Below are 13516 nucleotides of genomic sequence, written 5' to 3'. Positions count from 1 at the left end.
TGAATAATATCGTAACGACGAAAAGATCTATCTTCTCTCACTACAAAACATATTTCGGATTTAATGACAATATATATACATGGGAAGCCCTTGAATGAATTTAATCCGAATCCCTATGTCAAATCTTTTCTAGAAAATCATCGCTCGGCTATAGATCCTCCTAGAAGAACACAAGACGTGAAGGAGGAAGGAAATAAGGTGTGGCAGCTGTTGTCATAAGTATTTCCTTAAAGTAATTGTTTGTAAATGTTAACCTGTAAAGGAGTGAGTTTTTTCTGGTTAAATGTGACCAGACAGTGAGTTAATTTTTTTTCGTGTAAAATGGTCTCATCGTCTCGAAAGTGATTTTATTAAATAATATTATTATAGCTACTGTTACTACCATTTTACAAATAAGAATTCACTTTTGGTAATCACATATAAATAAATACGACTATAAAATAATGCCCCTTAATTGGTACCATTGATTATCACTTGAAGTATAAAAATAAAAGAGAAATATAACGTATTTCAATATTATTGTGTTTAGATAATATTTATTTATTATTTATAGATTGTTTGTCATAAAAACTTCTATTGCAAACAAAACAAATTTATTTTGCTTATAAAAAATGCGGGCTATTGCACATGTGTGATTATAAAAGATTTTATTCTTATTATATTTTGATAGTTAAAAAATGTTTTATTTATATAAGATAAATTAACCAAGATGATTGTGTGCAAATATTTCATGTTTAGATCATGAAATATTTGCACCCTCTACTTTTTGATTGGCATTTGTACACAAGCTGTATTAATAAAAGTTTTTGTGTGAAATACAGCTTTTTTTTTTTGCTCAACGATGTGAGCCCTTTGTTCAAATTTCCATAGCTCACCACTGTCTCCACACCCTCTCCTTATGTCTCTTCATTACCTCATTTTCACCAGCAGTTCCTGTTTGATATTGTTTGTCATCCACTTTACACCAAATTGTGTCTGCTTATTCACTTGTGGAATACAGCTTACTATTGCTGCTAACAAATATTCCTTCACCATTTCCCAAGCACTAATGATATCCTAGCCTTCCAATTCCATCCTCCATGGAACTTCACCAACTTAATATCTAAGACTATTATAATCAACCATGTTATAATTCCACACATGTTCCCTTTTCTTTGATACTTATGCAGGTCTATTTATCTTCCATGTCAAAACCACATGGTCACTCTCTCCAACTGTTGGGAGAGATGTCATCTCAGTTATTATCAGCTCTTCTGATGCTATGACCAAATCCAAAATTCTTGAACCTCTTGTTTCCTCTATTACATGTTGCATAAGACATTTGTCCATCAAGAATTCTAGAAATTCCATTCCCTTATTACTACATGCATTTTCCTCATCCCAGCTTATACTGCTGTAGTTAAAATCTCCCATAACCATCATTCTTCTTGCAATTGCCAAGCTCAACTGCCTAAACATCTCCTGCTCCCTACCTCTGTGCTTCTTGGCTTGTAGCAACACCCCACTAAATATCCAGTTTTGCCCACCTCTACCTCGCACCATATGCTTTCAAAACCATTAGTGTCACTGCCTTCCAAAGCCTCCACTCTTAGAGGAGATAAGTCATTACTTATCATAATCTGTACTCCACCACGTTTTCCCCCTCTATCCTGCAAAAAATACTGTACCCTTCTACTTCTATTCCTGTTACTATATCATCTTCTGTCAACTACATCTCAGTGATTCCAATAATCTTTGACCAGGCTGACGTTATTAGCACCACTACCAATTCATCTCCTTTATTCTGGATACTCCTGGCATTAGTATAAAGCATAAAAATGTCACTGCTTCTATACCTATCATTATCACTTCCAGACCCCCACTGGACTCAGTGTTACCTGATGTCATCTCAAATCCCCCAAGCACCCTTTCTTTCCTTTCTGTTCTCAAATGCCCTCCAACCAACCACATATTAGAATCCTCTCTTCTGACACATTCTGGCTATTATGCTATTCATTATTACTGCTCTTCTGCTAAGCTCCTCATTATCATACCTGGGTAACACCCCCCCCAACACACACCATCTTTCCTCTCTGCATTTTCTTTTGTACAACCTCAAGCATGAATCTCAGATCTCTCGCCACTCGATTTACACCTCACAAGTCATTCATGCCCACTATCACAATCATTTCTTCCACCCCCTTAATTGCCATAGCGACACTTTCTATTGTTCCTCTATGCAAACACACCTTTGGCATTCTATCTTGTACACCACGGATCATCGAGTCTCCATACATCACACCCCTTACCACTCTGTTACTTGATTGCTCACTTGCATCCCTCACACTCTCTCTCTCTCTCCTAACCCTTTCACTCAGTGTTCCCGTACTTACCTGCTGTCCTGGCATCACTCTATCCCTGGTTCCAGCACTCCTCACATTCTTCTCACTTCCTCTCTCTGACTGTGTCCATTCACTCCTCTTCTATCATTACCATAACTCTCTCTCATTCCCTCACTTCTACTGTTTCCATTCTCTGCTCTTCTATCATTCCCATAACTCTCTCTCATTCCCTCTCCTCTACTGTTTATAGAAACAGTAGAGGAGAGGGAATTCTCTGCTCTTTTATCCTTCCCATACCTCTCTCTCATTCCCCCTCTTCTACTGCTCCTATTCTCTACAAATAATTAATGCCAGTAGCACCCAGGGTTCCCAGGTTTTACCCTCCCAAGTACTAACTGGGCTCAGGTTTGCTTAACTTCAGTGATCAGATGAGAACTGGTGCTGCAAACCGATCTGGCCGCTGACAAAAATTCCATAACAAATACAAGATGATGTTATGAGAAATGATACACTGCATGCAGCAGAGAAACAGGTATGAATGATTTGAATGGTGAGAAATATGCAATGAGAAAAAATATGCAAGATTTGCTGGGAGGAACAAAATTGGAGAACGAGAATAAATGTTTATGAGTCTGTTGCAACAGAATGATGGGAATAAATTGGAAACAAGATTGTGAATGCGTCAATGAAAATATTGTGCAAGAGGAATGGTGTGCAGGTTATTAATGTATAGAGTAAATTTCATGGCAAAAAAGGACTTGTATGTGCCTGACCATTTAAACTTAAGCACTTGAATGGTTTTTTTGGAGTTAGATGTTTGGAGAAAATTGTTTCCAAATAGATACTTAAGTTTTCATGTTTGTAGAAATTAAAGACAGAAGCTAAATAAATGTAACAGCAGGGCTGGTTTTATCATTAGGCAAACCTATGCAATCGCCTAGGGGCATTAAGACTTCAGGGCGCCAGATTTTGCTACATAGTTCAAGGAAAAATTACAACCTTCGAAAAAAATTAGTAAAATCTTGATTAATAATAAAAAACTGAAATAAGTCAAGCCGTTCTGGTGTTCGCTGATGATCCTGCATTAATTTTGCCTTTCTCTATTTCTTCTACTCCCCTGCTCTTTGCATACTTAACCTCAAGTGCAGAGATTTTTCCTCCTTCTGGCATCTGTCCCAAGATGAGCGGGGAAGTTCCGGGGTATCCCTCAAACTAATAATCAGTGGTCGTGACTAACCGACTGTTCTCACTTCTTATCTTCATTCTTATAGACTTAATTCTGTTGATTAAGCCCTGTTTTTGTAAGCTCTCTGAGGTCTGAGAAGTTGGGGATTATGTCATTCATTTTCTCACAGAATCATCTTGTTAATTCAGTTCAGTTTGTTCTAAATCAGTATAAGAATGCCATGGAAATTTTCCTAGAATTGTAGTGGCAGAGATTCTGATTGGTAGTATTCGTGAAATAAGACCTCTGATTGGTCTTATTGATCTTTGCTCCCTTTACTTGTCATCATCATCCCCATTCCGGCATTCTTCTACTGATTTCAGATTAGTTCGGTCAAGCTTTTTCAGATGAGTCTGATGGCTAATAGTTTCGGTACTTGTGTATCTAACATTCTTACAGTGGCTGAAGAATGTTTGTGGCCAAAATAGCCAGTGTTCTCCACAGAGCAGTATTTCTGTAAGTAATACCTGTCTATTCATTTCATATCATTTAAACATTACTAAAATCAGTAAAATTTCCGAGATTAAAGCTCAATGAAGATTATATTTACAAGAGCGGCATACAGTGCACTCACCTCTGGCAGTTATTTTGAATGATTTTCAAGCATTTTTTCAATAATTAAATGTGATACGATGAAATGAATGAATGTGTGAAAAGATTAACGACGAATATTAAAAAGATGTTGATATTAAATGTTTTAAAGATAAAGTTCTTCATTTCATAAAATATGCTCCAGACTACGTATAAGGGCAACTAAATTTTCTTTGCCTAGGGGAATCAGATACTCTCAGACCAGCCCTGTGTAACAGATGTAAAATTTTCACCTCAACATCTAAAGCATCTTCAGTATGTTGACAATGGAACATAGTTAAAATGTAATAACAGAAGCATTTTAAATAGCACCATTATAGCATAAGTCAGAAACCGATAAACAAATTTCTCATTTTAAAATAAATTAAAAAATAATAATAATACACACATGCACACATACACAAATATGGTAAGACAATAATTAGGAATTCACAGAAGACTGATATCACAATTTCCCATGGATATAAGATTTATGTTCCTCATGACAGACAGCCGCAAATCTACCAGACTATCCAAAGCAAGAAAAGCATGGGAGCAAGGGATGCTTGTGTTCAGGTGAAGAAAGGAAGGTAGAAATCTTACCAATAGGACACCACAATGTTGAGTAATCTTAAAACTTTAAGAATGTGTTCAAAAATTTCTTTAATAATATATGGAAGTGGAATTCAAGAGATTTCTTCCAGTGACCAAGAGACTGGAAGCCTAAAGCTATTAGATGCTTTGTCAATAAAGGACTCAGTTGTTGTTGTTTTTTACAAAGATATAATTCAATTCTTGGCATAGGTGGTCATCTGTGGAACATACTATTAACATGTTGTAATAAGGTCTTAATGGCTCTGACGTTTTGACTGGGGAATGATAGCATGGATATAATATTCAGTGTGCATTTCCTTTTGAAAAACAGAACAGTATGCATTCAATATTCAGTGCTAAAGTGGGTGATATGAAAAAAATCATCTATCCTCAGTCGAAACACTAGTTACTGAGTTCTGAAATTCCTCTGCAAATAATGCTAGCATGATAACCATTCATCAGGAACTGAACAACATGGATTTCCATGGCAACATACACACACACACACACACTCCTAACATCAGCAAGGGCAATGCCAAGCATCAAGTAGAGTGGCATAAAGCTGATTGCCATTGAATTCTGGAGCAGAGAAAACATATTCTCTGGAGTGATGAATCATGCTTCGCTATCTGGCTGTCCAACAGATGAGTTTAGGTTTGGTGGATGCAGGAGAATGCTACTTGTCCAAATGTGTTTTTCCAACTGTGGAGTTTGGTAAATGAGGCATCATGGTCTGAGGCTGTTTTTCACAGTCTAAGCTAGGCCCTAGTTCCAGTGATGTTGCAGCCTATAATGACATTCTAGACAGTTCTGCGTTTCCAACTTTATAGCAACACTTAAGGCCCTTTCCTGTATCAACATAACAATGCCCCTGTCCATAAAGCAAGGTCTGTGAAGAATGGCTTAATAAGATGGGTGTTGAAGAAATTGACTGGCCTGCCTGCTCAAGGCAAAGAGCCCAACATCATTGACTGACCTCATATTATTATTATTATTCAGGCCTCCATGGAGTCAAAAGACTCATCGTGGGAGGTCCTTTCAAAGAAACACAAAGTCTATCATACCACTCCTTAAATGCATTGACCATTCTCGATCTCACCACTCTATCAGGCAATGCATTTCATGGCTCAACCACCTTCCATTCAAAGAAACCACTCCTCACCCTCTTTCTCACAGTTCCTTTCGTAACTTCCAGGGATAGCCCCTTGTGATCACTCTTTCCTGCTGTTCAACCAAGCGAAAGAACTCCCCAGTGTCAACCCTGTAACGACCTCTAAACAGTTTAAAAGGCTCTATCATATCGCCTCTCCTTCTTCTATCCACCAAACTCTGCAGTCTACACTCTTTCAGCCGATCCTCATAACTAACATTGTACAGTCCTGAACACCATCTTTGTTATACGCCTTTGTACCCTTTCCACAGTTAATTTATTCCCTTCAAATCCTGGGGACTAGATCTGAGAACAATAGTCTAAGTGTGGTCTGATCAGAGTCTTATACAATGGAATGATAACCATTTTATCTCTGCAGGTCAGTGTCCTTCTCATTATTGCAGCAATCCTCTGTGTTACCTTCACTACCTTTGCAATATGTCCCCTAAATTTCAGTTCTCTATCAATCATCAACCCCAAATCTCTTGTCTCCCCCTACTTCCTCTAGTTTAACTCCTCCCATAGAGTATGCAGCATCCCATCGATGTGTCCCAAACCTCAGGACCTTACATTTTGCTGCATTAAACTGGAATCCCCATTCATTTGCCCACCTCTCTAACTTATTCAAATCCTCTTACAGGGCTACCCTATCTGCACTATTACTAATAACCCTTCCCAGCTTTGCATCATCTGGAAACAACTGAACATCCCCTTGCAATCCACGGACAATGTCATTGATATAATGGTTAAACAATATAGGTCCCAGCACTGAGCCCTGTGGAACACCACTTGTAGCCTTCTGTCTCTTTGATACTGCTCCACCATACACAACTCTCTGATACTATCAGACAGCCAATCCTGAATCCAGTTGACCACTCTGACATCCAGACCATGTGCTGCAACTTGAATATCAGCTTATCATGTGGCACCCTGTCAAATGCCTTTGCTAAGTCTAGGAAAATGGCAGTATATGCCCTTCCCTCATCTAGTGCTGTTGTAACTTTATCATAAAAGGCTAGCATATTGCTAAAACAAGAGCGCCCCTTCACAAATCCATGTTGACTCTCAGAGATAACATTACCCTCATCTGCCCAATGCTGTATACGGTCCCTCACTACTTTCTCCGAGATCTTACTAACTACTGATGACACACAAACTGGCCTATAATTAGACACTTCTAGTCTGCTACCGCCCTTATGCAATGACACTATCTTACCTTCCTTCCATTTCATGGGCATCTTTCCCACAGCCAGACTTTCATTGAAAAGACAGGTCAAAGGCACTGTCAGTTCCTTAGAATATTCTCTCAAAACCCGTGGTGAAATACCATCCAGTCCCGCCGCTTTACTAACATCCAGAGTACTCAGTATGTGGAACACACTTGCCTCCTGCACCTCTAAACCTTGAACCTGCCCTATCCCTCTAGTATTAAAATTGATTCCTCCAGGATGAAATACTCCAATAAAGTGTTCGTTGAACAATTCCACTATGTCCTCTGCATCAGTCACTCTATTCCCATTTTTATCCCACAATATCATTCTTCCACAGTCATTTCTCCTCCTACTGCCCACATAGCTAAAAAATTCCCTAGGATTTTCTTTGGATCTTAGGGCCAATCTCCTTTCAGGATCAGGAGAATAAACCAAGTGAGATTTAAATGAATGAGTAGCATCATAAAGAAGAAGCTGCAGAAACAATCCCTGCATGAAAAATCATCAGGGATTGTTTAAGAGAAACTATCAAACTGCATATCCAGGATCGGGAGAATAAACTAAGTCAGATTTAAATGAATGAGTAACATTTTAAAGAAGCTGCAGAAATGAAAATAATGTGAAGGAACAAAGAAAAATGAGATGAGCATATCCAATTACAACACAAAGTGCAGGTGAGAAGGGTAACTACATAGAAAGAAGAGCTAAAGGAAATTAGCAAAGTAAGCCTAATCCTAAAGAGTTTTTGGCTATATAGTGAGTAATGTGAAGAATGGTTATTGAAGGTTAACTTGCTATTTATGTGGACTAGCTATTTAGCTTGGAAAGCATATGATGAGAGTGGAATTGCTGGAGGCAGCTGTGTATGCCCTGATAGTAAATGAGTTTAAGGAGAGGTATTATTATTATTATTATTATTATTATTATTGTTCCGGGAAACTCCAAGGAGTCGACAGACTCATCGAGGGAGGCCCTAACATCATGTCAAGAACAACTATTCAACATTCACACAGTATCTATCATAATTTGCCTTGAACTCATTCACAGTCGTAGCACCCACAACAGACTCTGGAAGCTTATTCCACTCATTCACCACTCTCCAAGTAAAGAACCTAACTCTAACACCCTTGTCAACCACGCTCTTGCCCAGCTTCTATGCATGGCCCCTAGTCCTCCCACCACCAGTCATATTTTCAAAAATATCTTCTGGATCAATCTTATAAAAACCCTTCAGTAATTTGAATGTCTCAATCATATCACCCCTCCTTCGCCTATCGTCCAATTTCTGCAACCCACAAATCTTCAACCTATTCTCATAAGGTTCATTCCACAGACCTGCTATCATCTTGGTCACTCGTCTCTGGACCCTCTCCACTTCCTCCCCATCACGAAGAAACCCTGGTGCCCATAACTGGGCACAGAAGTCCAGATGGGGTCTTATCAAGGCTCGATACAGAGGAACAACAACTTGTTCGTCTCTGCATGTTAAAGTATTTTTCAGAAGCCAAGTGACTTGGTGAGCTGTTTTAGTTACTTTTGCAATGTGCCCCCTAAACTTCAACTCCCTATCCACCAACACTCCCAAATCCCTGACCTCATCAATCTCCTGGAGTATGGTTCCACCAATGCGATATACTGCTGCTATTCTTTTCACCCCAAAGTGCATAACCTTACACTTTGCACATTAAACTGACATCCATTTTTCCTAGCCCAGTCCTCCAAACTATCCAAATCATCCTGTAAAATTTTGACATCCTGTGCACCCACAATTGCTCTACCCAACTTTGCATCATCAGCAAACAAGTGAACAATTCCTCTCAGATCCTTTCCAATATCATTGATGAACAAATTGAAAAGCAGTGGTCCAAGAACAGAGCCCTGTGGCACTCCACTAGTCACAAGACTTCTTTTAGACTCCACTCCTGAATAAACCACTCTTTGATATCTCTCCTTCAACCACCCTCCTATCCATCTCACCAACCCTATATCTATCCCCATCTGCTCCAGTTTACTGATTAGAGTTCCATGTGGTATCCTATCAAAGGCCTTGGCAAGGTCCAGTAGTATCACTGTAAACCCATTACCCCTATCCAGTTCAGCCGTCACTGTGTTATAAAATGTGAGCAAGTTACTGAGGCATGATCTACCCTTCACAAAACCATGTTGTCCCCCATACAATATCCCATTTTCATCTATCCAATCCTGTATTCTTTTCTTGACTAATTTCTCTAAGACCTTGACAATGATTCCTGATATGCTAATAGGTCGGTAATTTACAACAGCAGTCTTGGAACCACCTTTATGCAGTGGAACTATTTTCCCCTCTTTCCACCCACTCGGGACTAACCCAGACCCAAGACTCAAATTAAACAAAATGGTCAAGGGTACTGACAATTCTTTAGCTGCTTCTCGTACAACACGAGCTGGTATACCATCCAATCCCACAGATGTATTGACATTGAGGTTATGCAATAGACTACTCACCTCCACTTCATTAACCACAATTCCCATATAATCTACTGGTTTATTCGTTTCTGCAATGTCACCACCTGGATGATATACTCTTGCAAAGTGCTCACTCAGTAACTCAACTATATCAACTGATTCAGTTACCTCCCTGCCATCGGCATTCTTTAAAATCAATCTGCCATGTACATTTTTCCTTTTACTTGCTACATATCTAAAAAACTGTTTAGGATTCTCTTTAGCCTGCATGGCCAATGTTCTTTCGTAATCCTTTTTTGCTTTTCTTACCACACTCGTCACCCTTCTGGCCTGTGCTTTATACCGTTCATGTGCCTGCCGGTCACCCTTCTCCTTAAATTCCCTCCATAGTTGTTTCTTTTTTTGCAGCTCAAGCTTAATGGTGTTATTCATCTATTTAACCCCTACTTGATTTATTATTCGGACTCTAGGTATACAGTCAGCCATTGCTTCATGCAAGCACTTCTTAACTACCTCCCATGCACTATCAACTTCTAGTCCTTGCCAGGGCACTGAACCAATCAAACTCCTAAGCTTGTCATACTTTCCAGCCCGATAATTCCACATGTACCCTGTCTTAACTGAAAATTCTACACCTTTAGCCACCTCCCAAGTTAAGACCTTATGACCACTCTCACCGATTAGTGGCAATGTGGTCATATTTGTTACAGCCAAATCCTCAGATGTAATTACTAAGTCAAGCACTCTCTGACCCCTAGTATTTTCCATTACATGCTGTCGCAGATAGTTATCCCTTAATAACCGCATAAAATCCAGTTCCTTCCGTGTGTCCTCTCCTCACTCCAATCAATGCGACCATAGTTGAAATCTCCCATAATAATCACCCTCCTTCCACCCATTTCTTCTATTTGCTTGTGCATACTGTCACCACCATCTTTTCCATCACCTGGTCTATAGCAGCACCCAATTGTATATTTAGTTCTGCTAGCCACAATCTCACACCAAATGGCCTCAAATGTACTCTTTTCTCTATCCTGCAATTCAACTTCTATTCTCCTTGGCTGTAGCTCATCAGCTATCATCAACAATACTCCTCCCCCCATTTTATTCTCTCTGTCATTCCTGAACACACTATACCCATCACATTCAATCCCACTAGTTATATCATCTACAGTCAGCCATATTTCACTAATACCTATAACCTGTGGTCTGGAAATGCCAACCATGGCCAAAAACTCTTCCTTCTTGTTCCTAATATTCCTAGTATTAGTGTACATGAATTAAGACCCCCATTAGCCCCAACCCTACCTTGATGCCTTATATTAACTATCCCATTCAGATTTGTTGTCCTTATTTGCTCTGGCATATTATATTCATTCTTACATTCAACTGCCTCCATAAGGACTGTATATCTACTCCCCCCCCCTTTAACAAATCTAGTTTCCCTGAATTTGCACATCCACTACATTCAGCAACACTTTCTCAAGTCTTCTTACACCGTAACCATTCAAATGCAAGCCATCCATCTTATATAGATCCTTTTGCCCATCGAACTCACTCCACACATCCACAAATTCCACACCACTCGTCATACATAACCCACGCATAAAGTCATTCGCAATTATGGCCCTCCTTTTAAACATTTCACTGTCATACCGTGGCAAAAGACTAATCATTCTAACTCTCTCACTCTTTTCTTTTGCTACCTCAAACAATTCATTCAGGTCTTCTATCATTTCCATTTTATCTCCTTTCAAATCATTCGTACCTGCCACAACAATCATTTCTTTCACCCTTTCCTTTTGCTCTCTAATAGACTCAGTTACATCCTTTATGGTCGCACCAGGTTGGTACAATTTTGTCAAATCCTCTACTAACACACCTCGTACTAACGAGTCTCCATACAGCACTCTATCCTTCATTTTGTTCATGTTCACATTCATATGTCTATTTTTCCTGTCATACCTTTTATTATGTATAAGGTATGATATTATGTATAAGGTATGATAGGTATTGTGAACATGCTTAGTGTGAGTCTCTCACAATTTATCTTCTGACTAACCCTGGAGATACCTGTGTAAAAATAATAATATTATGATGATCATCATCAACACAGGTTCAGGAAGAAACAGCATAGAGAAGATTCAAAACAGGAAGTAATCACCATTTAGCTTTGTGTAAGATGAAATTAAATATCATACCGAAAAGAAAACCGCATAAGAAAGCTTCAAAAACAAATCAAAATCCAACAGCTTTTAGAGAAAGCTTTCAATAAAAACAGTAAGTAGCTGTAGACTAAAATATGCACACGAAGAAATCGTATCTTGAAGACTCAGTGGCAGATGTGGAAGAAAATATGCATTGTTTCATCCAGAGAGGTATGTGAAGTTTCCTAGAAAGATGAATAAAAAACAGAACTCTATGGTTGACTTAGGACGTTAAAAAAAAAGTTGTGGAAAAGAAGAAAACCTATCAAAAGTTTCTAGCAAGTAAGTCAGCATGTACTGTAAGAGAATATGGAGAAAAATGTAATAAAGTGAAACTGCGAGAACAAGTTCAATGATCTCTTTCTCTCATAATTTTGCTGATGATCGTACTCTCCATTCTTTTTCTTTTTCTACACCTGTAATTCTCAGGTAATTTATGCTTCATGATTCTAAAGTAAAGATGAAGATATCCTGGTGAATTTTAATGCCACATATATGCAACCCTGTCTCATTCTTGTAAGAAAGGCAATTCTTCACACTTTCTCACCATATTTCATTTTGCTCACTCTGTCCTGCCCAGGCACATCAGAACTACAGCCTCTCCAATCTTCAAAAAAGCTTTGTATTCTTTTCAATCCAAACAGCACTTTGCATCTACTCATAACTTTATAAAGCTCAAATTTACCTTTCCTTAGAATGGTGTTCCTATATGGTAGTGCTGCTAGGACCTCCCTCAGAAAGCATAATTTTATTCAGAAAAGAGCACTCTGTCTAATCAATGACTGTTTCTCTAAGAAAAGGATGCAAATGCAAAAGTCGTCATGTCTTCTGAGGAGGAAATTGGTTGGCCTGGGTTAAGAGGGAGGACAATTTTCAGAAACAAAAAAAAAAAAAAAAAAAAAAAGGTGTCCAACACATTTCACATTTATAAGCTCACAAAATTATAACAATCACCAGAGAAGTTTTTGTTTAATCCTTTATTCAAAAATAGCCCAGTCCTGAAATATCTTCAGGACTGGGCTATTTTTATATAGAGAGGCTGATGACTTCGCATCAATTGCGTTAGTATTCCCACAATACAAAGCACGCCCATTTCAGATGTATAAATTACTTCTGCATTACTTCAACCTTGGTATCTCATCTGGCTCCTACAGATAAGACCTCATACACACCCAAAAGGATGTGTTTGCATTATGGGATATTAAGGCAATTAATGAGGAATCATTAGCCTCTACATACAAGTAGCCAAGTCGTAAAGATACTTCACATATAAACTTTGTTTTGCACAAAGGATTAAATAAAAATATAATTTCTTGACAAGTTTAATTTAAAACAGAGAAGTTACATATTTTTATTCAGCTGAATACAAATTGAATTTCATTTAGTTGAATAAAAATATGCAACTGCTATATGTAGGCATGATGACTTAAAATTTCCTAACGCTTTACATTTCTTAATGTGATAGCAATTGTCTTCCATCAATTGTTATAGTATACATCAACATCTGGGCAGAGTCAAACTTAAAAATCTTACTGTACTGATCTGCTGCTGCTGGATTAATACAATAACACTCTCTGTTAGTGCATTGTCTTTGACTGTGAGCTAGTCCTGTCTCATATGAAAGCATGCAGTGACCACTTCATGGCCAAGACCCATGATCCCATGCAGCTCAGAGGAAAAGTGTTAATGACCAACTCTCTCTCAATGATTCTGTCCACTAGCTTTCCCATAAATTCAGCAAAAGAGCATCTTTTTTTTTTATTGGGAATTTTCATGGTCACTGCTCCACTAAA

General features: G+C 38.5%; 1 protein-coding gene and 1 pseudogene across 4 annotated transcripts in view; both read right to left on the bottom strand.

The window, feature by feature from the left end:
* The window catches only part of LOC150096480 (uncharacterized), a 245833-nt gene that overhangs the window by 216245 nt on the left and 16072 nt on the right, over positions 1 to 13516 (bottom strand). The gene's annotated exons all lie outside the window — the stretch shown is intronic.
* On the bottom strand, positions 2670 to 2786 carry LOC150096481 (5S ribosomal RNA; annotated as a pseudogene).

Source organism: Typopeltis vanoorti, chromosome 18 (genome assembly GCF_054136105.1).
Source record: "Typopeltis vanoorti isolate ZY-2024b chromosome 18, IOZ_Tvanoo_1.0, whole genome shotgun sequence".
Classification (NCBI taxonomy): Eukaryota; Metazoa; Arthropoda; class Arachnida; order Uropygi; family Thelyphonidae; genus Typopeltis; species Typopeltis vanoorti.
This window is presented reverse-complemented; position numbering and strand designations above follow the sequence as displayed.